Genomic DNA, 26,999 nt, shown 5'->3' with positions numbered 1-26,999 from the left:
GATGGCCAAGACTCCTGAGAGCATCAAGGAAGTGGAAGCCTTGTCTTATCTGCCCACGGCCCCCAGCCTCTCTCCAGGGCAGAGAGAAGATGCCCCCTGAAACTGAAGCTGACCCCCTCTGCTGTGTAGACCACAGGATCTCCCTAAGGCAGACCCTCAGGGCAGATGATGGTGTAGCCTGGGGAGGGTGGGGATGGGCTGAGTTCCTAGCCCTGCAGCCTCAGGCAGAGCTTGGCCACCTGGACACTTCCTTTCCCCTTCTCTGCATGTCCATACCTGCAAAATGGGGGAGGTGGGGTGGAGGGGCAAAACAATTGCCACATCTACACCACTGACTTTGGGGCACCTAACTAGACAGACCTAACGGAAAAAAATCTGAAAGAGCGATTGTATAGCCGGGGTGGGGGGTGCAGTGGATTACACACCAGACTCTCAGGCGTGAGGTCCTGAGTTTGATGCCTGGCATCGCATGTGCAAGGATGACACTCTTGTGTCCTCTCTCTCTCCCTCTCTCTTTTCTCTCTTCTCTCTCTCCCTTTCCCTCTCTCTCTCTCTCATTAACAAATAAGTGAAAAAAGGGGCCATGCAGTGGCACACCCAGTTAAGCACACATAGTACTAAAGACCCACGCAAAGATCTGGGTTCAAGCCCTTGTCTCCCCATCTGCAGTGTGGATGCTTCACAAATAGTGAAGCAGGTCTGCAGGTCTCTCTCTCTCTCTCTCCCTCTCTCCCTATCTCCCCCTCCTCTCTCAATGTCTCTCTGTCCTATCCAATCAAATGGAAACAATGGAGAAGTGGGTTTGTAGTGCTGGCACTGAGCCCCAACAATAACGCTGGAGTCAAAAAAAGGGAAGCATAGGAAAAAAGGAAGGGAGGAAGGGAAGAGAGGAGGAGGAAGGAAGGAAGGAAGGAAGGAGAGAAAACAACTGTCGGGAGTCGGGTGGTAGTGCGGTGGGTTAAGTGCACGTGATGCAAAGCACAAGGACCAGCGTAAGGACCCCAATTCAAGACCCTGGCTCCCCACCTGCAGGGCAGTCGCTTCACAAGTGCTGAAGCAGGTCTGCAGGTGTCTGTCTTTCTCTCCTCTTCTCTGTCTTCCCCTCCTCTCTCCTTTTCTCTCTGTCCTATCCAACAACAGCAGCTATGACAACAATATCAATATCAATAATAACAACTACAACAAGCACAACAACAAGGGCAACAAAAAATGGGAAAAATGGCCTCCAGGAGCAGTGGGTTCATAGTGCAGGCACCAAGCCCCAGAAATAACCCTGGAGGCAAAAAAAAAAATTGTCATGGAGGCTGCCACAACTCCTGCTAGAATGTGTTTCCACTGTCTGTTCCAGTCCTGGCCTGCACCCTCTTGGGTGTGCCCCAGCCTCCAAAATCCAGGTGCTGTCCTGCCAGTTCAAGGTGCTCAGAGGGTGCCCAGGCTCAGAGGAGGCAGCTGCCCTGGCCCTCAACACCTTCAGAGCTGTTCTCAAAAGCTAGATCCCACAGGAGGGGCCATGTGCAGTCACCAGGACTGACGGACAAGAGACAAAGAGCCTCTGGAACAGAGAGGAAGAGGAAGGGCAGGATGGGGTCCCTGGCCCACACCCAACCCCAAGCACTGGGGAGTTTCCCTTCCCACCAGCTCCCGGAGAGGCCTGAGGCCGCCCAGGCTAAACTAGAGCAGAGGAGGCAGCAGGAAGTCCAAATAAGCACTTCCGGCCCTCGGAGCTGCAAAGAGCAAGGGGCGGGGAGCAGAGGCAGTGGTGTTTCTTGAAGAGAAGTGCTGGGGGCCTGAGGAAGTGGAAACTGCCTCTTGCCTCCCTCACACCAGTGGGACACAAGGGCCGGGCCAGGGTCTCGGGGCCGTGGGGACAGGGCGCTGTGTGGCCTGCCGGAGTCTGTCCCTCCTGTGCACCGCCGCAGCCACCCCTCCTGTCCCACGGTCACCAAGTCCCCTGTCCTGACAGAGGAGCTGCCCTGCCCAGGGGGACCTTGCAAACCCGCCCCCCCCACACACACACACACCCTGTGCTCCAACCTGGCCTCCATCTTGGTGGAGGGGCACTTCTTCATGGACTGGAAGGACCTCTCAAAAATGGTGGCTTCCCTCCCTTCCTTCGTCTCTCTCCCCTTCTTCCTTCTTTTCTTCTCCTTCTTCTTTTTTGACTGAGAGAGCATGAAAAAGACCACGGCCCCAAAGCTCCCTTCAAATAAGGTGGAAGCTGGGCTCGAACCTGGGTCGCACACGTGGCAAAGCAGCGCACTATCCAAGTGAGCTATTTTGACTGGCCCAGCATTCCCTTGTCGCTTTAGAGAGGGATGGGGAGGAGAGAGGGGAGAGGGGAGAAGGGAGAAGAGAGAGGGGAGAGAGTGAGAGAGATAAAGGAGAGAGAGCAAGAGAGATATAGGGGAGAGGGGAGAAAGAGAGAGAGAGAGCAATAGAGAGAGAGAGAGGAGACACCACCACACGACTCCATCGTCTGTAGAGCTCTCATGTGGTGCCACTCTGAATCCGGGCCTTTCGCAGGTGAGGTGTGTGCCCTAGCCTCTGGACAACCCAGCCCTCTTCTCATAACCACCCTCTTTCTCTCAGCTGGAAAAGCATCCGAGAAGGCAGACACTGAGCCCCAACGGCACCTGTCCTAAGAAAAGAGGAAAAGACAAAGCTTCTGGTTTGTGTGGGGAGGACAGGACAGGGTGCTGGGGGGCAGAGGTGAGGGGGTCCCCACCCTTCTTCTGGGTGTCTCATATGAGCCCCCACTCTGCCCTGCTCCCTGCCAAGCAACAGACCTGGGGGGGTCCAGCCCTCACGACGTGGCACCCCCTCTTTATTTACTTGTTATGTTCTGGCACTCAGGTGAGTTGAATTCCAGCAAGGAAGGTAAACGACCAGTTCTCGCTCGCTCTTTCAAGAGACGACACGAAATAGAGACAAGAGACACCGGGGAGAATTGGGACACTCCCGCTTATTTGGGGGTGGGCTTGGATATATAGAGAGGGAGTTAAAGGACATTTTTCAAATACATCAGAAATGACAGGTTTCTTAAAGGTCAGCTTGCCCCTGTGGTAGGGGGCTGGTATGACAAGAATTGATGCAGATACATAAAGGTCAAGATAATTAGTCTCCTGATTTAATTACCAGGCATTTAATTACCCAGAGGTGTTTGAGAGAATAGGAGTTGAACCAGTTAAGGCAAGATAGAGAGAAAATAAGCAAATTAAGGACATCAAAGGGCACTGCTAGGAGTGTGTGATAGGGTGTGTTCTCCTTTGTGATCAGAAGGTGAGGTGAACTTTGAGTAAATAAACCTTAAAGCAGGCAGCCATGTGGCCTGCAGTTAGCAAGGAGAAACTGTGAGGTCTCTGTGGGCTTGAGAGGCTAACAAGGCAAGCTTAGTCTGGGAGACTTTTTCCCTCTTGGCTCGCCTCTATGACCAGAGAGACTGACAAGTGGGTTGTCTTTCCAGACCTCCATCCAAGGATGGGAGAGCTCCCCTAAGCTCTACCACGCTTTCACATAGTCCCACAGTTACTTATGTATTTACTTATTATTGGATAGAGAGATTGAGGAGGGGAGATAGAGAGGGATAGACAGAGTGACACCTGCAGCCCTGCTTCACCACTCGTGAAGTTTTCCCCCTGCAGGTGGGGACCGGGGTTTGAACCTGGGTCCTTGTGACTGTAATGTGTGCACTTGACCAAGTGCACCACCGCCTGGCCCATGCACCCCCTCTTCATAGACTGTACCCAGAGGCTGCTCCGAGAACGGCCCTCTTACAGATGGGGCAGCTGAGGCCCAGTAGGAGGGCTTGTGCCACCCTGAGCCACCCTCTGAGCAGCCCAGCCTGCCCCCGAGCTCTGGAAGCCACTGGCTGGAGGCAGATGGGAAACTCCCTGGCGAGTGTTGAGAAACCACAGGATGAGGCGGAGGGCAGAGTCGGGCCCAATGCCACCAGCTTCCCCTGGCCCACTGCCAGCTCTCCCTGCCACCCCTTTGCTGAGAAGGGCCCGAGGCTCCCAGGGAGGGGAGGACAGGCAGGGCCTGTCTGTGGCTCTGTAACAGCAAAAGTTTGTCCTGAGCCTCAACTGCACCTGGCACGTGGCAGGGGCCTCCCTGTCCCCCGAGTGTCAGAAGCCAGGACTCCCCTGACAATTCTGGGCTCCTTTTCAGCTCTGACACTCTACAGTACTCTAGGTGGACAACTGAATTCGCTGTCACTTTTGTTATTATTTTTAAGAAAAAAAAAAAGGGGAAAAAAACCAAAAGACACAAAGAGCCGATGGGGAGGAGGAGCAGGGGGGAGAGCTCAGGGCTAGCCTGGGGAGGCCCTGGGTTCCATCCTATGCTGGCCCAATGCTCTGGTGCCCCCCTCCCCATTCAATAAACCAGCTTGGCCTCACTGATTGTGTGTGTGTGAGAGAGTGTTTGTATGTGTCTGCACGCACACACGTGCCCTACCAGGGTTACTCAGGGTCTACAGACTATTTACTGCTCCCAGTGGACATTGTAATCGGATAAATTAAAAGGAGAAGAGAAGATAGAGAGGGAGAGAAAAAGAGAGACACCTGCAGCCCTGCCTTACAGCTCCTGAAGCATGGTCCCTGCAGGTGGGGACCAGGGGCTTGAACCTGGGTCCCTGTGCATGTAACATGTGCTCTCAACCAGGTGTGCTGCTGCCCAACCCCAAGATACCACACAATTCATTCATTTTTAAACGCGCCGTGCAGTGTTCTGAGTTAGGAGCGTCACCAAGCTTGTAAGAGGGCAGTGCTTCCATGGCTTGGACTCATCCATTCACTACCTGTTCCCCCTAAGTTGTATCCTAACTCGGCCACTTCCGATCAGCAGCAATTTCTGTAGTTTGCCTGTCCTGGACATTTCATAAGAATGGAATTTTTCAGGGCAGGGGCTGACTCACCAGGTGGAGCTGAGCACACATGTTACCATGTGTAAGGATTCGGGCTTGAGCCTCCCTCCCCCAGTCCGTCCCCACCTTTCGCAGAAGAGCTTCATGAGCAGTGCAGCAGTGATGCAGGTGTCTGTTTTTCTCTCCTCCTCTCTCTCTCCCCCTCCCCGTCAGTGTCTCTCTGTCCAATAAAATGGAAAACAGCCACCAGGAGCAGTGGATTTGTAGTGCCAGCACTGAGCTCCAGCATGATAACTCGGGAGGCAAAAAAAAAAATGAATGAATATATATATTTGGGAGGTTGAGCAGTGGGCAGGGTACCATACTTGGAGGAGTGAAATCCCTAGTTCTAGTCCAAGCATGGGATTACCTGCCCCGACTAGAACGGAAGAGGGTCTACTTTGTTTCTTTCTGACCCCCAGGTTCCCAGCATCCCTCCCACCACACCTCCTCATCTACTTGGAGTTTTAGATCCTCTCCAGCGTCTGCCCACCCCAAACCCCAACTGTCAGAGTTGTGACAGGCAGGTGAACTCAGGGCCAGAGCCTTCTTTGAGCAGCCCTGACAGGGCCCCGGTTCCTGCTGGGTGGCTCTCTGTGTGCAGCTGGGTACGCTGGGGCACTAGGGTCCCTTTTGGAGTCCAGGCAGAATGGCCCTTCCTCAGCCGCAGCCCAGCCCCACAAACACCTGCGGCCACAGACACGTCATTGCAGCCTGTGCCACACCCGACATGTGACAGAAGGCCCACGTGCTAACCAGCAGCCAAAGCTAAGACTGGCCCGGACACTTTCTAGAATTTCTCTCCTACAGCCTGCGATGCCCCAGGAGTCAAGCTGTCTTTCTCTGGAGAAGGAAACAGATGGGACCCAGATATCCTGACCTGACCAGAATTTGTCTCTGAAGATGTCCATTAGCCACAGGAGAGGGAGAGATAGAGGAGATAGATAGATAGATAGATAGATAGATAGATAGATAGATAGATAGAACTGCAGGGGCCTGAGGGGTAGGGTGGGGGTGGAGGGAGATGGGGGCCTTCAGGACCTCAGCACCAGGAAGCCCTGGACTGTGAACTCTGACATTTGGACATTCCCCAGGAAGCACCCTCTCTGCCCACGAGGCCTCCTGATCTGCTCCACTGCCTCCTCCACAGGACTCAGAATCCTCCCTTGTCAGCAGCCCGGAAGATGGTTCAGTGGCTTGAGTGTTGACCTACAAGGAATAAAGTCTTGGGTTTGATCCCTAGCATTCCATGTGCTGGAGTGATGCTCTGGTTCTCTCTTTCATTCTCCTCTCCTCTCCTTTCTCATGTTAATATATAAATCTTTTGGGCGGAGGAGACAGCATAGTGGTCCTGCAAAAGGCTTTTGGGTCTGTGGCACCAAAGATCCCAGGTTCAGTCCCCAGCATCACCATAAGCTAGGGCTATACAGTGCTCTGATGCCTCATAGCTCTCCCTCTCTACCACCCCCTCCCCTCTCAATTTCTCTCTGTCCTGTCAAATAGAAAGGAAGGAGGGAAGGAAGGAGGGAAGGAAGGAAGGAAGGAAGGAAGGAAGGAAGGAAGGAAGGAAGGAAACAGTGGTTGCCAGGAGCAGTAGTTTCATTTACTGGTAAGGAGACCCAGTGATAACCCTGGTGGCAATAAAAAGAATAAATAAATAAATAAATAAATAAATAAATAAATAAATAAGTCCTTGCAGTAAAAAGTAAGAGCCCCCTATTTAAGAAAAGGGCCCCATGCCTCATCTCCCCCACTTTTTTGCCTCCTTAGTAGGTGTCCCAAACCAGCTACCATTTGGCTGCATCTGCAGCAGAAGAGAAAGTAAGGTTTTGAGTCAGATTTGTTCACTACTGAAACCCTGGCACCTACAGCAGGGGAGGCTGGTGGCTGAGAAATTTGAATCTCAGAGAGGGAGCGCCACTGGCCAACCTCACACATTGCAAAGCCCAAGCCAGACCCCAAGCCCTGCACCTGACCTCAGGGAGAGTGAGCTGGGCTGACGAGTTCCACTCCACCCAGCATGGGCATCTGCACTGGGTCCCCATTTGCTCCAACAAGTGCTTCCTGGCTCTGGGGAGCTTCCTCCACCCCATCCCCCCAACCCCCCTGCAGGCCTGCAGGCCTGACCCAGATGCAATATCCAGGCAGCCTCAGCAGGATGGGAAAGAAAGGACAGGAAGTCCCCAGAACAGAGCAGAGAGATGCAGAGACGTGGCCCCAGGGCTGGCAGGTGTTGGGGCAGGCTGGCAGATGTTGGGGGCAGGCTGGCAGATGTTGGGGGCAGGCTGGCAGATGTTGGGGGCAGGCTGGCAGGTGCTGGGGGCAGGCTGGCAGGTGTTGGGGGCAGGCTGGCAGATGTTGGGGGCAGGCTGGCAGGTGCTGGGGGCAGGCTGGCAGGTGTTGGGGGCAGGCTGGCAGGTGTTGGGGGCAGACTGGCAGGTGTTGGGGGCAGACTGGCAGGTGTTGGGGGCAGGCTGGCAGGTGTTGGGGGCAGGCTGGCAGGTGTTGGGGGCAGACTGGCAGGTGCTGGGGGCAGGCTGGCAGGTGCTGGGGGCAGGCTGGCAGGTGTTGGGGGCAGGCTGGCAGGTGTTGGGGGCAGGCTGGCAGGTGCTGGGGGCAGGCTGGCAGGTGCTGGGGGCAGACTGGCAGGTGCTGGGGGCAGGCTGGCAGGTGTTGGGGGCAGGCTGGCAGATGTTGGGGGCAGACTGGCAGGTGTTGGGGGCAGGCTGGCAGGTGTTGGGGGCAGGCTGGCAGGTGTTGGGGGAAGGCTGGCAGATGTTGGGGGCAGGCTGGCAGGTGCTGGGGGCAGGCTGGCAGGTGCTGGGGGAAGGCTGGCAGGTGCTGGGGGCAGACTGGCAGGTGTTGGGGGCAGGCTGGCAGGTGTTGGGGGCAGGCTGGCAGGTGTTGGGGGCAGGCTGGCAGATGTTGGGGGCAGGCTGGCAGGTGCTGGGGGCAGGCTGGCAGGTGCTGGGGGAAGGCTGGCAGGTGCTGGGGGCAGGCTGGCAGGTGCTGGGGGCAGGCTGGCAGGTGCTGGGGGCAGACTGGCAGGTGCTGGGGGCAGGCTGGCAGGTGTTGGGGGCAGGCTGGCAGATGTTGGGGGCAGACTGGCAGGTGTTGGGGGCAGACTGGCAGGTGTTGGGGGCAGGCTGGCAGGTGTTGGGGGCAGGCTGGCAGGTGTTGGGGGCAGGCTGGCAGATGTTGGGGGCAGGCTGGCAGGTGTTGGGGGCAGGCTGGCAGATGTTGGGGGCAGGCTGGCAGGTGCTGGGGGCAGGCTGGCAGGTGCTGGGGGAAGGCTGGCAGGTGCTGGGGGCAGACTGGCAGGTGTTGGGGGCAGGCTGGCAGGTGTTGGGGGCAGGCTGGCAGGTGTTGGGGGCAGGCTGGCAGATGTTGGGGGCAGGCTGGCAGGTGCTGGGGGCAGGCTGGCAGGTGCTGGGGGAAGGCTGGCAGGTGCTGGGGGCAGACTGGCAGGTGTTGGGGGCAGGCTGGCAGGTGTTGGGGGCAGGCTGGCAGGTGTTGGGGGCAGGCTGGCAGATGTTGGGGGCAGGCTGGCAGGTGCTGGGGGCAGGCTGGCAGGTGCTGGGGGAAGGCTGGCAGGTGCTGGGGGCAGGCTGGCAGGTGCTGGGGGCAGGCTGGCAGGTGCTGGGGGCAGACTGGCAGGTGCTGGGGGCAGGCTGGCAGGTGTTGGGGGCAGGCTGGCAGATGTTGGGGGCAGACTGGCAGGTGTTGGGGGCAGGCTGGCAGGTGTTGGGGGCAGGCTGGCAGGTGTTGGGGGCAGGCTGGCAGATGTTGGGGGCAGGCTGGCAGGTGCTGGGGGCAGGCTGGCAGGTGCTGGGGGAAGGCTGGCAGGTGCTGGGGGCAGACTGGCAGGTGCTGGGGGCAGACTGGCAGGTGTTGGGGGCAGGCTGGTAGGTCTTGGGGACAGGCTGGCAGATGTTGGGGGCAGGCTGGCAGGTGTTGGGGGCAGGCTGGCAAGTGCTGGGGGCAGACTGGCAGGTGTTGGGGGCAGACTGGCAGGTGTTGGGGGCAGGCTGGCAGATGTTGGGGGCAGGCTGGCAGGTGTTGGGGGCAGACTGGCAGGTGCTGGGGGCAGACTGGCAGGTGTTGGGGGCAGGCTGGCAGGTCTTGGGGGCAGGCTGGCAGATGTTGAGGGCAGGCTGGTAGGTGTTGGGGGCAGGCTGGCAGGTGCTGGGGGCAGACTGGCAGGTGTTGGGGGCAGGCTGGCAGGTGTTGGGGGCAGGCTGGTAGGTGTTGGGGGCAGGCTGGCAGGTGCTGGGGGCAGACTGGCAGATGTTGGGGGCAGGCTGGCAGGTGTTGGGGCAGGCTGGCAGGTGTTGGGGGCAGGCTGGCAGGTGTTGGGGGCAGGCTGGTAGATGTTGGGGGCAGGCTGGCAGGTGTTGGGGGCAGGCTGGCAGGTGCTGGGGGCAGGCTGGCTGGTGTTGGGGGCAGGCTGGCAGGTGTTGGGGGCAGGCTGGCAGATGTTGAGGGCAGGCTGGTAGGTGTTGGGGGCAGGCTGGCAGGTGCTGGGGGCAGACTGGCAGGTGTTGGGGGCAGGCTGGCAGGTGTTGGGGGCAGGCTGGTAGTTGTTGGGGGCAGGCTGGCAGGTGCTGGGGGCAGACTGGCAGATGTTGGGGGCAGGCTGGCAGGTGTTGGGGCAGGCTGGCAGGTGTTGGGGACAGGCTGGCAGGTGTTGGGGGCAGGCTGGTAGGTGTTGGGGGCAGGCTGGCAGGTGTTGGGGGCAGGCTGGCAGGTGTTGGGGGCAGGCTGGCAGGTCTTGGGGGCAGAGCTCAGCAGGCTCCCCCAGGTGCCTGAGGACTGAGGTACATTTGGCACAATACCACCAGAGTGGAGGCCACCAGCCAGCCTTGACCACCCCCCCAGGGGATGGAAAGCACCTTCCAGCTGGCATTCCCTCCTGCCCCTGTGGGGACAGGCTTCTGGCTCCTCTGCTGGCCATCAGGTACTCTGCCCCCTGCCTGCCTGGCAGGAGACTAGATCCTCCTCCTAGTTCACCATCGTCACCCCTGGGAGATAAACCAGATACTTTTTAGAAGACTGTTTTTTTCTCCCCAATCTGGTTCTGGGGGTGCACACGGGCCTCACGTCTGCATGATGCCAATGGGCACCCAGTTTTCTGGTCTTTCTTTCCTTCTTTTCCTTTCTCCTTTCTTTTCCTTTCCTTTCCATTCCCTTTCTGTCTTCTTCCTTCCTTCCTTCCTGCTGGGAGAGCCTGAGGGTGCTTCTTCCTGAGCAAGTGCTCTCTGGGTTGGAGAGAACTCCACTGCAGCCAACCTAGGCAGCTGCGTGGGAGAGGGATCAGGAACTCGTGCTGGGCTAGCATCGCAGGAGAGAGACTCCGGGACTCTCGGAGTCGGAAAGCAATCCCCAGTGTGTTTAACCAGAAGAGCAGCTGTATTTATACTCGCCAAGTAGGGTGGAAACAGGATGTGACGTAGAGAGGGTGGAGCGAAAAGAGACTGGTGGAAATCAGAGTGTGACAAGGAGAGGGGGCGGAGCAAAAAGTCATCGTGAACCAGTGGGATGAAACCAGTGCCCTGCAGGCAGGGTGGTGCTTAGGTAACTGGTTATGGAAATAGACCGCAGAGTTAAGTAACGGGAAGCTGGGGCACTGCCCAGCACCTCCTCCCTCCCTCCCTCCCTTCCTTCCTTCCTTCCTTCCTTCCTTCCTTTACTTCTTTCTTTCTTTCTTTCTTTCTTTCTTTCTTTCTTTCTTTCTTTCTTTCTTTCCTTTCTTTTTGAGAGAGAGAGAGGAGTCCGCACCTATCCACCACCATCCATGGAGCTTCCCCCATGAGCCTCACTTATGATAGGTGTGTGTGTGTGAGTGTGTGTGTGTGTGTGTGTGAGTGTGTGTGTGAGTGTGTGTGTGTGTGTGTGTGTGAGTGTGTGTGTGAGTGTGTGTGTGAGTGTGTGTGTGTGAGAGTGTGTGTGTGAGTGTGTGTGTGTGAGTGTGTGTGTGTGAGTGTGTGTGTGTGTGAGTGTGTGTATGAGTGTGTGTGTGTGTGAGGGTGTGTGTGTATGAGTGTGTGTGTGTGTGAGGGTGTGTGTGTGTATGAGTGTGTGTGTGTGTATGAGTGTGTGTGTGTGAGTGTGTGTGTGTGAGTGTGTGTGTGTGTGAGTGTGTGTGTGAGTGTGTGTGTGAGTGTGTGTGAGTGTGTGTGTGTGAGTGTGTGTGTGTGAGTGTGTGTGTGTGTATGAGTGTGTGTGTTTGAGTGTGTGTGTGTGAGTGTGTGTGTGAGTGTGTGTGTGAGTGTGTGTGAGTGTGTGTGAGTGTGTGTGTGTGAGTGTGTGTGTGAGTGTGTGTGTGTGAGTGTGTGTGAGTGTGTGTGTGTGAGTGTGTGTGTGAGTGTGTGTGTGTGAGGGTGTGTGTGAGTGTGTGTGTGTGTGAGTGTGTGTGTGAGTGTGTGAGTGTGTGTGAGTGTGTGTGTGTGAGTGTGTGTGTGTGAGTGTGTGTGAGTGTGTGTGTGTGAGTGTGTGTGTGTGAGTGTGTGTGAGTGTGTGTGTGTGAGTGTGTGTGTGAGTGTGTGTGAGGGTGTGTGTGAGTGTGTGTGTGTGAGTGTGTGTGTGGTGTGTGTGTGTGAGGGTGTGTGTGTGTGAGGGTGTGTGTGTGAGTGTGTGTGTGAGTGTGAGTGTGTGTGTGAGTGTGTGTGTGAGTGTGTGTGTGTGAGTGTGTGTGTGAGTGTGAGTGTGTGTGTGAGTGTGTGTGTGTGTGTGACTGTGAGTGTGTGTGTGTGAGTGTGTGTTTGAGTGTGTGTGTGAGTGTGAGTGTGTGAGTGTGTGTGTGTGTGAGGGTGTGTGTGAGTGTGTGTGTGAGTGTGTGTGTGAGTGTGTGTGTGAGTGTGTGTGTGTGAGTGTGAATGTGTGAGTGTGTGTGTGTGTGAGTGTGTTTGTGTGAGTGTGAGTGTGTGTCAGTGTGAGTGTGTGTGAGTGTGTGTGTGAGTGTGTGAGTGTGAGTGTGTGTCAGTGTGTGTGTGTATGAGTGTGTGTGTGTGTGAGTGTGAGTGTGTGAGTGTGAGTGTGTGTGTGTGAGTGTGTGTGTGTGTGAGTGTGTGAGTGTGAGTGTGTGTGTGTGAGTGTGTGTGTGAGTGTGTGAGTGTGTGTGTGTGTGAGTGTGTGTGTGTGAGTGTGTGTGTGTGAGTGTGTGTGTGTGTGAGTGTGAGTGTGTGTGTGTGAGTGTGTGTGTGTGTGAGTGTGTGAGTGTGTGTGTGTGTGTGTGTGTGTGAGTGTGTGTGTGTGAGTGTGTGTGTGTGCTACCTTCCCCAGAATATTTCCCTCCCTCTCTCTCTCCCTCCCTCCCTCCCTTCCTCCCTTCCCACCCTGCCTCAAACATGCATGATTACACTGCTCACAGCAGTTTTCTTCCCCTTGTATTTCGGAGAGGGAGAGGGAGAAAGAGAGAAGGAGAGACAGCTCAGATCTGTTCAACCATTCCTGGAGCTTCCCCTGGTGCTGTGCTCCATGGGGTGCTGGGGCCGTGAGCTTAGTTATGTGTGCCCTCTGGAGGCTGAGCTACCTCCCGACCCTCAGAATCCTTAGTCTCCTTGACTCATGACTGGGGTCTCTGGGAGAGACGGGGTCCCTGGCACAGATGAGACCACAACCTCCTCCAGGCTCCATGACCCTGCCCCAGGCTGCTGGGAAATGGGGCGCGTCCTGACTCTGCTGCCAGGTCAGGGGGCGGGGACCCCTCCAGACCCAGGACGCCTGAGCTTCCTAAACAGTGCCAAGGGAGTGGGAGACGCAGTGGGGGTCAGAAGCTGGGGGTCGTGTGTGAGAGACCCCACTGCCGGCAGAGGAGGCAGCCTTCCCGTGCCCAGAGACAGTGCACAAGGTCACCCGCCCTGCAGGAGACTGGGCATGTGGCAGGTCCTTGGCACCATCTGTGAGAGAACTCGGGGGGCAGGGTGGGGGGAGGCTGAACGTCTTCATGGGGGCACCACCCACATGCCTTCCAGCTCTGTGTCCCTCACATTTCATCCTTTCTTCTTTAAATATTTTTATTTAGGGTGGAGATAGAGAGAAATTGAGAGAATTAGGAGAGAGGTAAAGGAAGACAGAGACAGATGCAGCCCTGCTTTACCGCTCGTGAAGCCTCCCCCTGCTTGAATCTGTGTCCCTGTGCATGGTAACATGTGCGCTCAACCAGGTGCACCGCCAACGGGGCTCCTTCAACCTTTTTTTTGGTCTCCAGAGTTATTGCTGGGGCTCAGTGCCTGCACTACAAATCCACTGTTCCTGGAGGCCATTTTCCCCCCATTTTTGTTGCCCTTACTGTTGCTATTGCTGCCATTGGACAGGACAGAGAGAAATGGAGAGAGGAGGGGAAGACAGAGAGGGGGAGAGAAAGACAGACACCTGCAGACCTGCTTTACCACCCATGTAGCGACTCCCCTGCAGATGGGGAGCCGGGGGCTTGAACTGGGATCCTTGTGCCCAGTCCTTGTGCTTCTCGCCAGCCATGTGTGCTTAACCTGCTATGCTACCGCCCAACCCCCTTAAACCTATTTTTAAAATACTGATTTATTTCAAAAAAAGGACATACCTCCCAAGCCTGCAATGACTCTCCTAGGCGAGCACTCAAGGACGGGGAGCAGTCACTGGAAGGCTGCCTGCACCCTGTGTTCACAGCGGATGTGTCACCACAGCCACAGTGTGGATGCTCCCTTGATGTCCAAGGGCAGGGTACTGGGGAAGAAGTCCTGGTATAGGTATGCAGTGGCATACTACTCTGCAATGACAAAGGATGACATTAGATCACTGGGGGGCGTGGAGCCTTGACAGTAATAATGACGGTGATGATGACTAAAGTGGTGACCTGTTGCCCTACTGTATCTCAATTTTGTTGTTGTTGCTGAGGGTTATCGCTGGGACTTGATGCTGACACTACAAATCCAGCACTTCTGCTGGCCATTTCCTTCTCTTTCTTTGCCTCAGAAGCTATCGCTGGGGCTCAGTGCCTGCACTACAAATCCACTGCTCCTGGTGGCCATTTTCCCCCATTTTATTGGTTAGGACAGAGAGAGATTGAGAGAGGATAGGGAGATAGGAAGGGAGAGAGAGGGGGCCGGTTGCTAGCACAGAGGATTAGGCACACAAGGCGCAAGAACTGGCACAACGACCCGGGTTCGAGCCCAAGCACCCCACATGCAGGGGGGTTGCTTCACAAGTGGTATCTGTCTTTCTCTCCCCTCTCTGTCTTCCCCTCCTCCATTTCTCTCTGTCCTATCCAACAACAGCAATAACAACAACAAAGGCAACAAAAATGGAAAAAAATTGCCTCCAGGAGCAAAAAAAAAAAATAACATTAAAAAATAATAAAATAACATCACATCCTTAAAAAGAAAAGGGAGAAAGACAGACATCTGAAGACCTGCTTAGCCACTCATGAAGCATCCCTCCTACAGGTGGGGAGTGGGGGCTCGAACCCAGGTCCTTGTGCGTAGTAATGTGTGAGCTCAACCGGGTGCACTGCCACCCGGCCTCCTTGTCTCTTCTCTCTCTCTCTCTCTCTCTCTCTCCTCCCTCAGACCCTCAGACCAGACGTTGCTTGGAGATGCTTCTACAGGGGGTGGAGGGTGGGGTTTGGAAGGAATCTCCAGGGGTGCATTTGGAGGAAGTGCGTGATTTCTCAGTTGCTAGTTGCTATTTGACCATCTCCACTTCATATCTACACTCCATCGGCGGGTGCTAGCCTGGGGGAGCGAGACAGCCTTCCTGCCCAGTGGCAGCGGCCTTGCTGATGGTGGCTGAAGGGGCATTCTGGGAAGCCCAGAGGTCAGGAGACTGAAACGAAAGGGACAAGGTTTCCATTCTCCAACGGAAGGGGTGGGGGGCTCATAGTTTCCCGTGTTTGAAATATTCAACAGTCGTAATGAAGAACAAGAAAGGGCTTCTGCTATGCTTGAAATCTCTCCTAGCAGTAATTCAGAGCAAGGCAGAGCCCGGGCGAGGGTGCCATATATAACTGGATCTCCAAAGGACTCAAGCAGGCAGAACTGTCACCCTCAAGCAGGCCAGCAAAGACCTGCAGGAGCCCAGAGCAGGAGGACTGAGCTTCTAGAAGCAAGGTGCTAAGATACCACCCCATCCCCACGGGGCCCCCTGCCTGGTGGCAGGCCTAGAGACCCTGTGGCTGGACAAACTTGCTCTTCCCTGAAGCCAGCTCCAAAGCCCACCCCCGTGAGCTGGGGGCGCTTCCAGTCCTCTGAACCCAGTGGTGGCCAGGCCACGTGGAGACTGTGGGTCCCCCATCTCTCCGTACTGAGAGATCTCAGAAGACATACGGATGTACTGCTTCACTGTTATGCTGTCTCTCTTTCTCTTTCCTTTCTCTCACCAAATAAAATAAAATAAAATAAAATAAAAATAAAGAGAATGAAAATGCTGAACCCACAGCAGGGTTCCCATAACCACATAAAAAAGTTATGAGGTCCCATAACCACATAAAAAAGTAATAATTGAACAACTAAGTCAGGGGTCCAGTGGTGGTGGTACACCAGGTTGCGGACACACATTACCATGCACAGGAACCCGGGTTCAAGTCCCCACTCCCCACCTGCACCGGGGACACTTCGTGAGTGGTGAAGCAGAGCTGCAGGTCTCTCTCTCTCTGGGTCACTCTCAAGATCTCCCCTTTCCCTCTCAATTTCTCTCTGTTCTTTCAAAAGGAAATAAAAGGCAAAATAAAGAGGGCGGGGAGTAGTAACGGACTACAATAACCAGGGCAGCAGGGTACAGGGGAATTCTGTGCCATGACCAGGCAATGTCCCTGGATAGCAGTGGAAAAGTACGTTACTCCAGACAGGCTGGGTTAGTGAGCCTCTGTGGGCAGAGCCAGCTGGTGGGGATGCGCCAGCAGGTTCTGGAGAACTCTGTCAGCGTCACCATGCTTCTGAATTATTCATAGCAACGGAAAAAGACATTTGGAAGCCTTTTGTTTAAAAAGCAAGGCAGGAGAGATCCCCCCAAGCAGTGCAGGCAGTGAACAAACAGAAACGCGGAGGAACAGAAGGCTGAGCTGAGCCTGGAGGTGGCCCGAGACCCCGCCAGGTCCTTTAAGCCGGCCCAGTGCATGAACTGACAAGGGCCTTTTTTTTTCACTAGTGATTTAATATTTGTTTACAAAATTACAAGATAACAGGGTGTTTACTTCACACCTTTCCCACTACTAGAGTTCTGTGTTCTCACTCATTCCCTTCATTAGAAACTGCAGTGGAGGGGAATCGAGCGGTAGCACAGTAGGTTAAGTGCAGGTGGCACAAAACACAAGGACCGGCGTAAGGATCCCGGTTCGAGACCTCAGCTCCCACCTGCAGGGGAGTCGCTTCACAGACGGTAAAGCAGGTCTGCAGGTGTCTATCTTTCTCTCCCCCTCTCTGTCTTCCCCTCCTCTCTCCATTTCTCTCTGTCCTATCCAACAATGACAACAACAATAAAAAGAAACAACAAGGGCAACAAAAGGAAATAAATATTAAAAAAAAGAAAAAGAAACTGCAGTGGTTCTCCCAAGGTCATAGGTATGGGATGACTATTATTCCTATAATGATTTGTCAGTCTTTCTGTCTGTCTGTCTTATCTACCTACCTACCTATATTTTTGCCCATTTTTCCTATGGTCCTGCCTTCTCTTCCTTTCTAAGTCACACCATTCCCTTCCTTCCTTCCTTCCTTCCTTCCTTCCTTCCTTCCTTCCTTCCTTCTTCTTCTTTCTCTGGGTCCTGATGGGATTGGAGTTCAGAGCCCTCTGGTCATCTTCCCCTAACACCCCCCACCCCTTCCCCTAACACCCCCCACCCTGCCCCGGGAGTATGGACCAGAAAATTTTGGGAAGTGCAAAATGTAGGAGTTCTGGCTTCTATAGTTGCTTCACCTCTGGAGATGAGCCTGGGCAGGTGGATCCTTACCCCCAGCCTGTTTCTCTTCTTCCCCAGTGGGGCAGGGCTCTGGAGAAGTGAGGTCCCAGGACATATTGGTGAAGTTGTCTGCCCAGGGAAGTCAGGGTGGAATCATAGTGGCATCTGCAACTTGGTGGCTGAAAGTCAGATAAGATATGAAGCAGGACAAATTGTTTGATAAACAGGAACCAGAAGGTAGGAATAGGGGGCCAGGTGGTAGCACACCTCATTAAGTGCTCATATTACAGTGTACAAGGACCTGGGTTCAAGCCCCAGGTCCCCACCTGCAGGGGGAAAGCTTTACAAGTGGTGAAGCAGGGCTGCAGGTCTCTCTCTGTCTCTCTTTCCTCTCTGTCTCCCCCTACCCTCTTAATTTCTCTATCTGATACTAAAAATAGGTAAATAAATAAATAAAAGAAACAGAAAGTAGGAATAGAGCAGGTGAAAATATGAGTCTTAGGAAGGAGAGAAGTTGGAAGTCTATTTTAGGTATGTTGGGGGGCGGGCTGTGACTTTAGTAATTTTAGCTTGAGCCTGACAGGTAACATGGAGGCGGCGGACTAAGAATATTGTCTGGGAAGATGGTGTCAGAGTTGAGAATAGGGCTAGAAAGCTGGATTAGGGCAGAGAGCAGCTCCCAAACCTGAAGAGAAGATATAAACGTGTGTGTGTGTGTGTGGGGGGGTGACTACAACCCCTGACATTCCCCCTGCAAAGCAGCAGCTTGAACGCGGGGAATATAAAGTGAGGGCAGGATTTCCAGGTCAGTGACTAAGAGAGCATACAGCAGGGGTCAAAGAAAGACAGGAGGAAAGCAGAAGGTCACATATAAGCTGGAACGGGATACAGGAAGGACACGCACACGCACATACCGGGTCCTGAGCCGAGGAGCTGCCCACCAGGTTCCAGATGCTGCCACGATGCCAACCTGACTTCCTGGACAGACGACCCCACCAGTGTGTCCTGGAGCCCTGCTTCCCCAGAGCCCTGCCCCACTAGGGAAAGAGAGAGACAGGCTGGGAGTGTGGATCCACCTGTCAACGTCCATGTTCAGTGGGGAAGCAATTACAGAAGCCAGACCTTCCACCTTCTGCATCCCATAATGCCCCTGGGTCCATACTCCCAGAGGGATAAAGAATAGGAAAGCTGTCAGGGGAGAGGATGGGATATGGAGTTCTGGTGGTGGAGATTGTGTGGGATTGTACCCATCTTATCCTATGGTCTTGTCAATATTTTCATTTTATAAATAAAAATTTAAAAAAAATAAAATACAAATGCAATGAACTTTAGCACATCTGTCAGACCCAGGGCCCATAACCTCCCAGTGACAAAGGCCTTCTGCAAGTCGCCGCCACCAGTGACCCCTGCTGGCCCTGGGGCCCCTGACATTGTCAAGTTCTTATGTCGCTGCTTCTTCCAAACACCCTGCTGTTGGAGCTGCTCTACCTTTCAGCGTCTGCAAATGATCTGCTGTCCCCCTTAGCAGTGACAATCTGACACCATCAGGCATGATTCCTTACTTCCTGCCCACCTACACGCTTACTTATAACCTGCCCACCCTTGCCCCCCCATCCTTCCAGGCCAGCTGACCTGGGGTCCTCTCCTCCCTTGTTCTCTCCTCCACCCAATTCTGTAGGACATTTTAAATTTTCTTTCTTTCTTTTCTTTTCCTTCCTCCTCCTCTTCTCCTTCTTCTCTTTCTCCTTCTCCTTCTTCTCCTTTTTTTTTTTTTAAACCAGAACACTGATGAGCTATGGCTTATGATGTTATGAGGGATTGAACTTGGGACCTCAGAGCCTCAGGCAGTAAAGTCTCCTTGCAGAACCATTATACTATCTACTCCCGCCTGGCAGCCTCAGTTTTCCCCATCAGTGATTCCTTCGTTTTTCAAATCTTCAAATCCCCCACATCAGCCAGAGTCCCTGTGTTTCATCTGTAAACAACAAGCATGTCCCTCGCTCCCTCCCCCCACAGCCATGTAAAGCCACCCAGTCCCATCTCTGCCTCAGCTCTCCTCTTGCTCAGGTTCATGGAGGGAAGGGGTGGTCTCCAACAGCTGTGGGCACAGTCCTGGGGTACTTCCCAAGTCCCTATCAGCAGCTGGGACTTCCAGCAGCAGGGGACAGTCCTGACCAACTGACAGCCAGGCACTGTCCCCTCCTCTGGTTTCCAGAAGCCTCTCTTCTTCTTCTTCTTCTTCTTCTTCTTCTTCTTCTTCTTCTTCTTCTTCTTCTTCTTCTTCTTCTTCTTCTTCTTCTTCTTCTTCTCTCTCTCTGTCTCTTGTCACCTCTCTGGTGACCCTGATAGACATCAGAGCTCTGTCTGTGGTCTTCTGGTCACTGTCTCACACACCCTTCTTGGAAGAGCCGAGGTCCTTGTCACTCTGATAACCCCCACACACATGCACTCATGCCCTAATCAGGAGCTGACATGAGGCAGCTTTCAGCCCCCACACATATTTTACATGCCTTGTCTCAAATGATCTTTTCTCTAAATTGATTTGATAATGATCCACAAGACCATAGGACAAGAGGGGTACAATTCCACACAATTCCCACCACCAGAACTCCATATCCCATCCCATCCCCTGATAGCTTTCCTATTCTCTATCCCTCTGGGAGCATGGACCCAGGGTCATTGTGGGATGCAGAAGGTGGAAGGTCTGGCTTCTGTCATTGCTTCCCCGCTGAACATGGGCGTTGGCAGGTGGATCCATACTCCCGGCCTGTCTCTCTCTTTCCCTAGTGGGGCAGGGCTCTGGGGAAGCAGGGCTCCAGGACACATTGGTGGGGTCCTCTGCCCAGGGAAGTTAGGTTGGCATCATGGAAGTATCTGTACTTTGGTGGCTGAAAAAACATTAAGATATAAAGCAGAACAAATTGTTTAATAGTTGGGAACCTAAAGGTAAGAATAGAGCCCATGAGATTTGGTGTCTCCACTTTGGAAAAGGCTAGTAGGCCTATTTTAGGTCTATTCTGAGGGGCCCAGGACTTGACTAAATTTTGCCTGAGCCTGACAGCTAACATGCAGGTTGGCTAAAGGTACTGTCTGGGGAGATGATGTCAGAGTTGGAGACAGGACTAAAAAGCTGGATCTGGACAGAGAGTAGCTTCCAATTATGGGAAAAGTGTATAAATATTGTTAACTGTAAACCTCACCGATCTGATCTTAACAACAACCCCAGAGGAGGAACCATGTGACTCACACCGCCGGCTACTGAGCAGAGATACACAGCTCACCGGGCACCACTACCCCACCCCCACCCCCATCCTAATCCACCTGGATGTCCCGCTCCCTCCAGACTCACGGGGAATTCACACAATTCCCGGCAAACATGTCCCTGGAACTTCCAGAACAGGTGCCTGGAGCCTGGTGGGTGTGTGAAGCTTCGATTGATATAGACAGGCAGAGAGAAGCCCTGAAGGAAAACAGCAGCAAAGAGCACATTTTAAATCAGGTCCAGGGGAAGGGAGAGATAGCCTAACCAGTGGGGTGCATGCCTTGCTAAACACCTGGCTCAGGTTTGAACCCTGACATTACCTGGAGCAGCACCCAGACCCTAGAGCGAGTGCTCTCTCTCTGTCATCCCCCTATCTGGAAGCACAAGTGGGCCAGAGTGGTGTGATCTCTCCTGACTAAGGACCTAACTCTGCAATCAATCTGTCAGTCAATCAATCAATCATATTTGCGTCCTGAAAACAAGAGATTCCAATCTCCACCCTTCATTCCTATCCTAAGGTTAGGATAGGAATGAACCCTGACCCCAGGTTCTCTGTGTTTTGGTGAGTAGCATCTGCTCACTCCAACAGCAGACCTGGGACCACCCTCTCCCCTCCTCTGCCTCACCAGTAAGGGTGTCACCCTCTCAGATATCTGTTCCCAATCTCTGGTGCCCCTCTTGCTCCCCAATAAGCTGTATTTCAAAAAATAATATTTATTTCAGAGAGAGAAAGAGAGAGAGGGAGAGAGAGAAGAGAGAGAGAGAGAGAGAGAGGGAGAGAGATCAGAGGATAGCTCAGCTCTGGAATATGATGGTGCTGGAGAATGATAGGACCCGGGACCTGGGGCCACAGACATGCAAGTCCTGTACTCTTTTTTATCATTCTATTTTATTTAGTTAGTTCTTACTGGATAGAGATGGAAAAATTGAGAGGGGAGGAGAAGGGAGAGAGGGAAAGAGACAGAGAGACACCTGCAGCCCTGCTTCACCACTTGTGAAGCTTTCCCCCTACAGATGGGGACTAGGGGTTTGAACCTGGGTCCTTGCACACTGTAATGTGTGCACTTAACAAGGTGCACCACCGCCTGGCCCCCCAAGTCTTGTATACTTGTGCTGAGCTGTCTCCCCAACCCTAACCATCATGGCATGACTTGGGTCCTTGGCACCTCCCCCTTGGCCCACCGCCAGAGTCTGCCCCCTTCTGGCTTCAGCCTGAACTTTCCAGCACACTTCCTGTGCCCTGGCAATGCACCAGGCAGAAACTCCCAGCTCATCAAGCCCACCTTGAATCCCACAATCCCCAGCCTGAATCTCAGTTCTTGTGTCCGGATCACCCAGCTCTGACCCTGCCCACCCGGCCTGCTTCTCCCTGGGCCCTCTCACTCCTCTCAACGACTGACTCTAGAGTGTCACCCAGGCCAACTGGCAGAGTCGCTGTGGCAAGGCAGAGTGACAAGGCACACCACAGGCTTGTGCCCACAGCAGACCGTTTGGTTTCCAGACTGTGTTCAGTCTCTTTGTCTGTTCCTGGGCTCTAGGAAAGACCTTGGATCTGAATGACCTTTATCCTTTGTCCTTCAAGACTGGTCATCTGAATGACCTTTATCCTTTGTCCTTCAAGACTCAATGTGTCACTAGGAGGTTGACTCTGTAGGTATCTGTCTTCTAGAAAAACTACCTTGATTTAGTAAACTGACTAAGGGACAATACAGTTTATTCACTTTTAACTACCCACTGGAGCCTGGTTCACAGAAGGCACCACCCATCCACCCATTCACCCCTCCACCCACCCACCCATCCATCCATCCACCCATCCACCCACCCATCCATCCATCCATCCATCCATCCATCCATCCATCCACCCACCCATCCACCTCCCCAGCCATCCACCCACCCACCCACCCACCTACCCACCCATCCAGTCACCTACCTAGTCATCCACTCACCCACTCATCCAGGCACCCACCCATCCACCTACCCACCTATCTATCCACCTACCCACTCATCCAGTCATTTACCCACTCACCCAGCCACCCAGCCACCTACCCACCTGCCCAGCAACCCACACCTACCCAGTCATCCAAACATTCACTGGTCCCCTCACACATCCAACAAGGGTTTCTGAACTTCCTGTGCGCCGGCCACTTCCCCAGACCCCAAGGCAGAGGAAATGAAAAGAAAGCCAAGACCCAATATGGGTAAGTAAGACGTCCTGAAAACTACCCAGAGGGCTGTCACAGAGCATGCCTCCTGAGATGGAATGGAATAGCCGGGACACCTGAGGAGCTGGTGGTGTCTGTGATCAGGCCCAGATGGTGAGAAAGGAAGCAGCCAGGCAGGGACATGGCAGTGGGGCACAAGCTGTGTGTGCCTGGGGACCAGGGCAGAGCAGAGCCAGCCAGGGGCCAGGTGGGAGGCAACACTGGAGAGGCTACAGGGACAGGACCGGCGACATCTCCCAGGCTGTGGGCCTGCAGCCTGGGTGTCATTCCGAGTCACTGGAAGACATCTGTAATAGTGAAGGGGGTTTGCTTTTCATGTTAACATTCTCTGGCCTGTCCCTTTGTAAGCCCTCAGCACTGCCATCACCCAATCCCCTTCTCTGCCGCTGGGGACAGGCATCGGACCTCTGACCTGAGCCCAGGACAGGCTGACCTGACCACCTTGATCCAGGCCTCACAGCAGGGTGGGGCAAGGCAGAGACAGAGAGCAGCCTTGTCTGGAAACAGTCCTGGGGCTGTCGGGGGCAAGCCCTCCTGCCATCCTTCTGGGTTTGGGGCCAGTGGAGGCTGGGGGAGACTTGGAGGGAGGCCAGGGCGGGAGGGAGAGAGCCAAGAGAGGAATCTTGAAAGCTCGGGTAGCCACGAGAACAGATGTGCGATCCTCACTGTAGCATTTGACTCCACACATACAAGTCTGAGCAAGTCCCTTCACCCCTCAGCCTCAGCTTACCCATCTGGACACGGGGACACCCCCCCCCCCATGACTGCCTTTTGGGGAGCAGATAAGACAGCCCAGTAAAACAAGCAAGACTCCACAAGCGCTCTTGGTTATTTCTGGCTTAGGACAGGGAGCGCATGCTCATAAAATCAAGGTGTACTATAGACAGCAGCTCTGTGGCCAGGGAGAGTGCTCAGCAGGTGGGAATTCCAGCTGGCATGTCTGAGTCCTCAGAGGTTCAAACCCTGGCTCTACCTTGTGCTAGAGCTAAGTGCTCTGGTGCTCTTCTTCCTATCTCCATTCCCCCCAATCTCTTTTATGATAATGAAACTTAAAAAATAAATAAATAAAACCTGGAGTGTGGTGGTGGTAAGGAAAGGAGGCTGGAGTGATGGCTCACCGGGTAGACCATAGGCCTTGCCGAGTGTGTGACCCAAGTTCAAACCCAGACACCACAACGGGAGGTGACATCACACTGGGGGAAGCTCTGGTGTTGTGTCTCTCCTCTTTCTGAAGGAAAAAGTGAGCAGAGAGCCATGAAATGGCTTGTATGTGGGGTTCTGCTAAAAAATAAAAAGGCGAGAAAGTGACTGTGCGGTCTCCTTCAGCCCTATTCCACCTGAGTGGAGGGAAAAAAATCATGTTCTGAGTCCTGGTTCCTTGTTCCGTTTAAATCCAAGTCCACATTCCCCTTGTTGCGACAGTGGCAGAGAAATGCAGAAACTGAAGCAGCCTCACTTCCCCTTCCCTCACCACTGGGGGGTGGCCGGCACCGTCCCCCTGGCCTGCCTGCAGGGGAGGGACACTGCAGCCTCTCTCTGACACTGGAGATGGAGGAGGCTGGGACTGTGTCTGAGGGGACAGGGCTGGCTGGAGCCTCCAGGACTCTGGAATGTTTTCTGTCCCTGTCAAGCTCTTTCCCTTCTTTCCTTCTCCTTAAAGAATACCCAGAGGGCGGCAAAGTTTGGGCAGGGAGGGTAAGTGGCCTGAGACTGGGTTTTCAGGCCAGTACTGGAAGGTGGAAGGTTCTTCATGTAACGAGGGGGGGCAGGTTTGGTGCCTCTCTCTCTCTCTCTCTCTCTCTCTCTCTCTCTCACACACACACACACACACACACACACACACACACACACACACACACTTGCACTCTTCCACCCTGGCCCCAAGTCCCGGAATCCCCGCCCCCAGGAAGCAGATTTCTCAACCAGCAGGGCAGAGTGTGAGACAGGCAATTCTGTCTGGTTTTCTGGGGGTGGGGGGAGAAGGCCTCAAACCCTCCCCCTGGCTCTTGGGGCCACAAAAGTTGCCAGTAAGAAGGAGATAAAGTCTTCTTCCTGGGGAAACACCCATGTCTGGTCTGGTGGTCTGGCAGCCTGGTGGCCTGGTGGCCTGGGCAGGGCGAGGACCCTGGACCAGCTGGGGGCGAGCTAGGATGTGGGGGTTGTGCTGGCATGACTGTCACTGGCACTAGTGAGGCCCATGGTGGGCTGGGCCGGGCAGCATGTCTCCTCAAGGTTTCTGTGGGACACGCTGGGAATGAAGTGTAAGTCCCAACACCAGAGGACAGTGCCCAGGCAGCCAAGGAGACTGAAGGCACCTCCCCTAACGCCCTCCAGTCGGCAGACACCCACGACTGGGTTCATGAGCAGAGAGACTGGGCTGGGGGAGACGTGTCTGCCTTCCCCAGGCAGCGTCCAGGGTACAGGAAGCCATGGGGCTCCTTCTCCAGAAACTGGAACCCCCCCCCCCCAGACTACATCCTGCGACAAAGTGCCAGCTCTCTAGAAAGCGATAGAAGACCTGAGTGCATCTGTCAGAACCACATCAGCAGAACAAGGAGGGAGACTCTGGGGTGGGAAGCAGGACCCATGTGATTGCCACTTCCTGGGGGGCTGCCCCAGCCCCCTGTCTGCCCACTCATGTGCCTGTGCCGCTGAGTCTGCTGCAGGCTCAGTTTCCCCACCAGTGAAATGGATAAGCCTAGTAGCTGGCTTTCCCCCAGCAGCTGGGTGTGGGGGGGGAGTAGGAAAGTCAAAGGTTTCTCTCCCTCCCTGCCTCACCCTGGAACCATTTCTCTCTCTGTGTCTCTGCCCCTTGTTGGCACTCACCCCTTGGTGGACTCTTGCGTTTTGCAGAAACAAGGTCACTGTACAGCACTGCCCTTCCAGAGAGGGGCGGTGTTAATCTACGGTCAGGGACAGGGGAGAGCAGCTTGGCTGAGTGGAGGAAGGGGAGTCCGGGATCTAGAAAATTCTGGAGCACCCAGGACTGAGCTGCAAGGATCTCCCAGAGGACTGGGCGACGGGAGGCAAGGAGGAAGAGGCTGTGGATCCCCCCCACACTGATTTCAGGGGTTTTGGGACTCCCAAGTCGAGAGACAGAGAGAAGCACAGGGAAGGAGACAGTGAGAGAAAGAGAGGAAGAGAGACCACCGAGGAGAGAGACAGAACAAAAATAGAAGAAGAGGAAAAAAACAGTCCCTGAATATTTTTTTTTAAAAAAATCACTGTGCGGGAGGCCAGGTGGTGGTGCACCTATGTGAACACACACGTTACAGTGCTCACAGACTCGGGTTCAAGCTCCTGGTCCCCACCTGCAGGGGGAAAGCTTTGCGAGTCATGAAGCAGGGCTGCAGGTGTCTCTCTGTCTCTCTCCCTCTCTAGCTTCCCCTTCCTCTTGATTTTTGGCTGTCTCTATCCAATAAATAAATAAAGATAATAAAAATTTAACTTAAAAAAATCACTGGGCAGGGGGCAGGAGATGGTGTACTGAGTTAAGTGCACATGGCATGAAGCTCAATGACTGGTGCAAGGCTCCAGGTTCAAGCCCCAGGCTCCCCACCTGCAGGGGAGTCGCTTCACAGGCGGTGAAGCAGGTCTGCAGGTGTCTGTCTTTCTCTCCCCCTCTCTGTCTTCCCCTCCTCTCTCCATTTCTCTCTGTCCTATCCAACAACAGCAGCAGCAACAATGGGGATTTAAAAAAAAAGGCCTCTGGGAGCAGTAGATTGGTAGTGCAGGCATGGAGCCCCAGCATTAACCCTGGAGGAAAAAAAAATCACAAATAAGATTCGAAAGGAAGAGAGGGAGGTCCAGCTTTCTCCAGTGCACATTTCAAGACTGGGGTCTTTGCTTCCTGGGGCCATGTACGCTTCCTGGCATGCAGAGGGTGGGAAGTACAGTATCCCAGGCACGAAGCTTGTCATGGAGGCACTAGTCTGTGCAGGGTGGTCCCAGCTGCCTCCCAGAACCCCCAATGGTCTGAGTCCTACTGCTGGAGATGGAGGTTGGGGAATAGGGGTGTGTGAGCCTCAGGTTTCCTGACTGTAGACTGGAGGCCCACCTGATCGCTTTACTGTAAAGGTTGCGAGTGTTACAATTCTCTTCCAAAACTGGGGTGCAGTGGGGGAGCTGGGGAGACAGCATAGTGGTTCTGCAAAAAGACTGTCAGGCCTGAGGCTCCAAAGTCCCCAGTTCAATCCCTAGCACCACCATATGCCAGAGTTGAGTAGTGCTCTGATCTTCCTCAAACAAAATAAATGAGAGATTTTTCTTTCTTTCTTTTTTTTTTTTTTTATTGTCACCAGGGTTATCACCGGGGCTCAGTGCCTGCTGAACAAATCCATTGCTCTCAGTGGCCATTTTGCTCTTTCTTTCTTTTTATTTCCCCTCCTTTCTTTCCTCTCTTGCAGGAGCAGAGTAGAGGACTCGAACTTGAGTCTTTGTACGTGGGAGTCCCACTGCACAGCCCACACAAAATGTACTTTATTTATTTATTATTAGTGTTTTTTGCCTCCAGGGTTTTCACTGGGGCCAGCACTAGGAATTCACTACTCCTGGTGACTATTTTTTCCTTTTTTTCTGTCTTATTCTATAGGACAGAGAGAAACTGAGAGAGGAGGATGGGTGTGACAGACACCTGCAGACCCACTTCACCACTGTGAAGTGACCCCCACACACAGGTGGGGAGCTGAGGGGACAAACCTGATTCTTGTGCGGGTCCTCCCATCCTACACGTGCTTAACCCAG

General features: G+C 54.1%; 1 long non-coding RNA gene across 1 annotated transcript; it reads right to left on the bottom strand.

Moving 5' to 3' along the window:
- Positions 1-5,960: 5,960 nt before the first annotated feature.
- LOC132536558 (uncharacterized) lies at positions 5,961-24,698 on the bottom strand. Its single transcript, XR_009548091.1, has 4 exons — positions 24,606-24,698; positions 16,824-16,951; positions 13,464-13,649; positions 5,961-6,112 (listed from the first exon to the last, which is right to left on the bottom strand). It is a non-coding gene; the product is annotated as an uncharacterized LOC132536558 (long non-coding RNA).
- Positions 24,699-26,999: the final 2,301 nt, after the last annotated feature.

The sequence above is a fragment of the Erinaceus europaeus genome, unplaced genomic scaffold (assembly GCF_950295315.1).
Source record: "Erinaceus europaeus unplaced genomic scaffold, mEriEur2.1 scaffold_519, whole genome shotgun sequence".
NCBI classification, from domain to species: Eukaryota; Metazoa; Chordata; class Mammalia; order Eulipotyphla; family Erinaceidae; genus Erinaceus; species Erinaceus europaeus.
The sequence above is the reverse complement of the archived record's forward strand: the minus strand, read 5'-3'. Positions and strand labels throughout refer to the sequence as shown.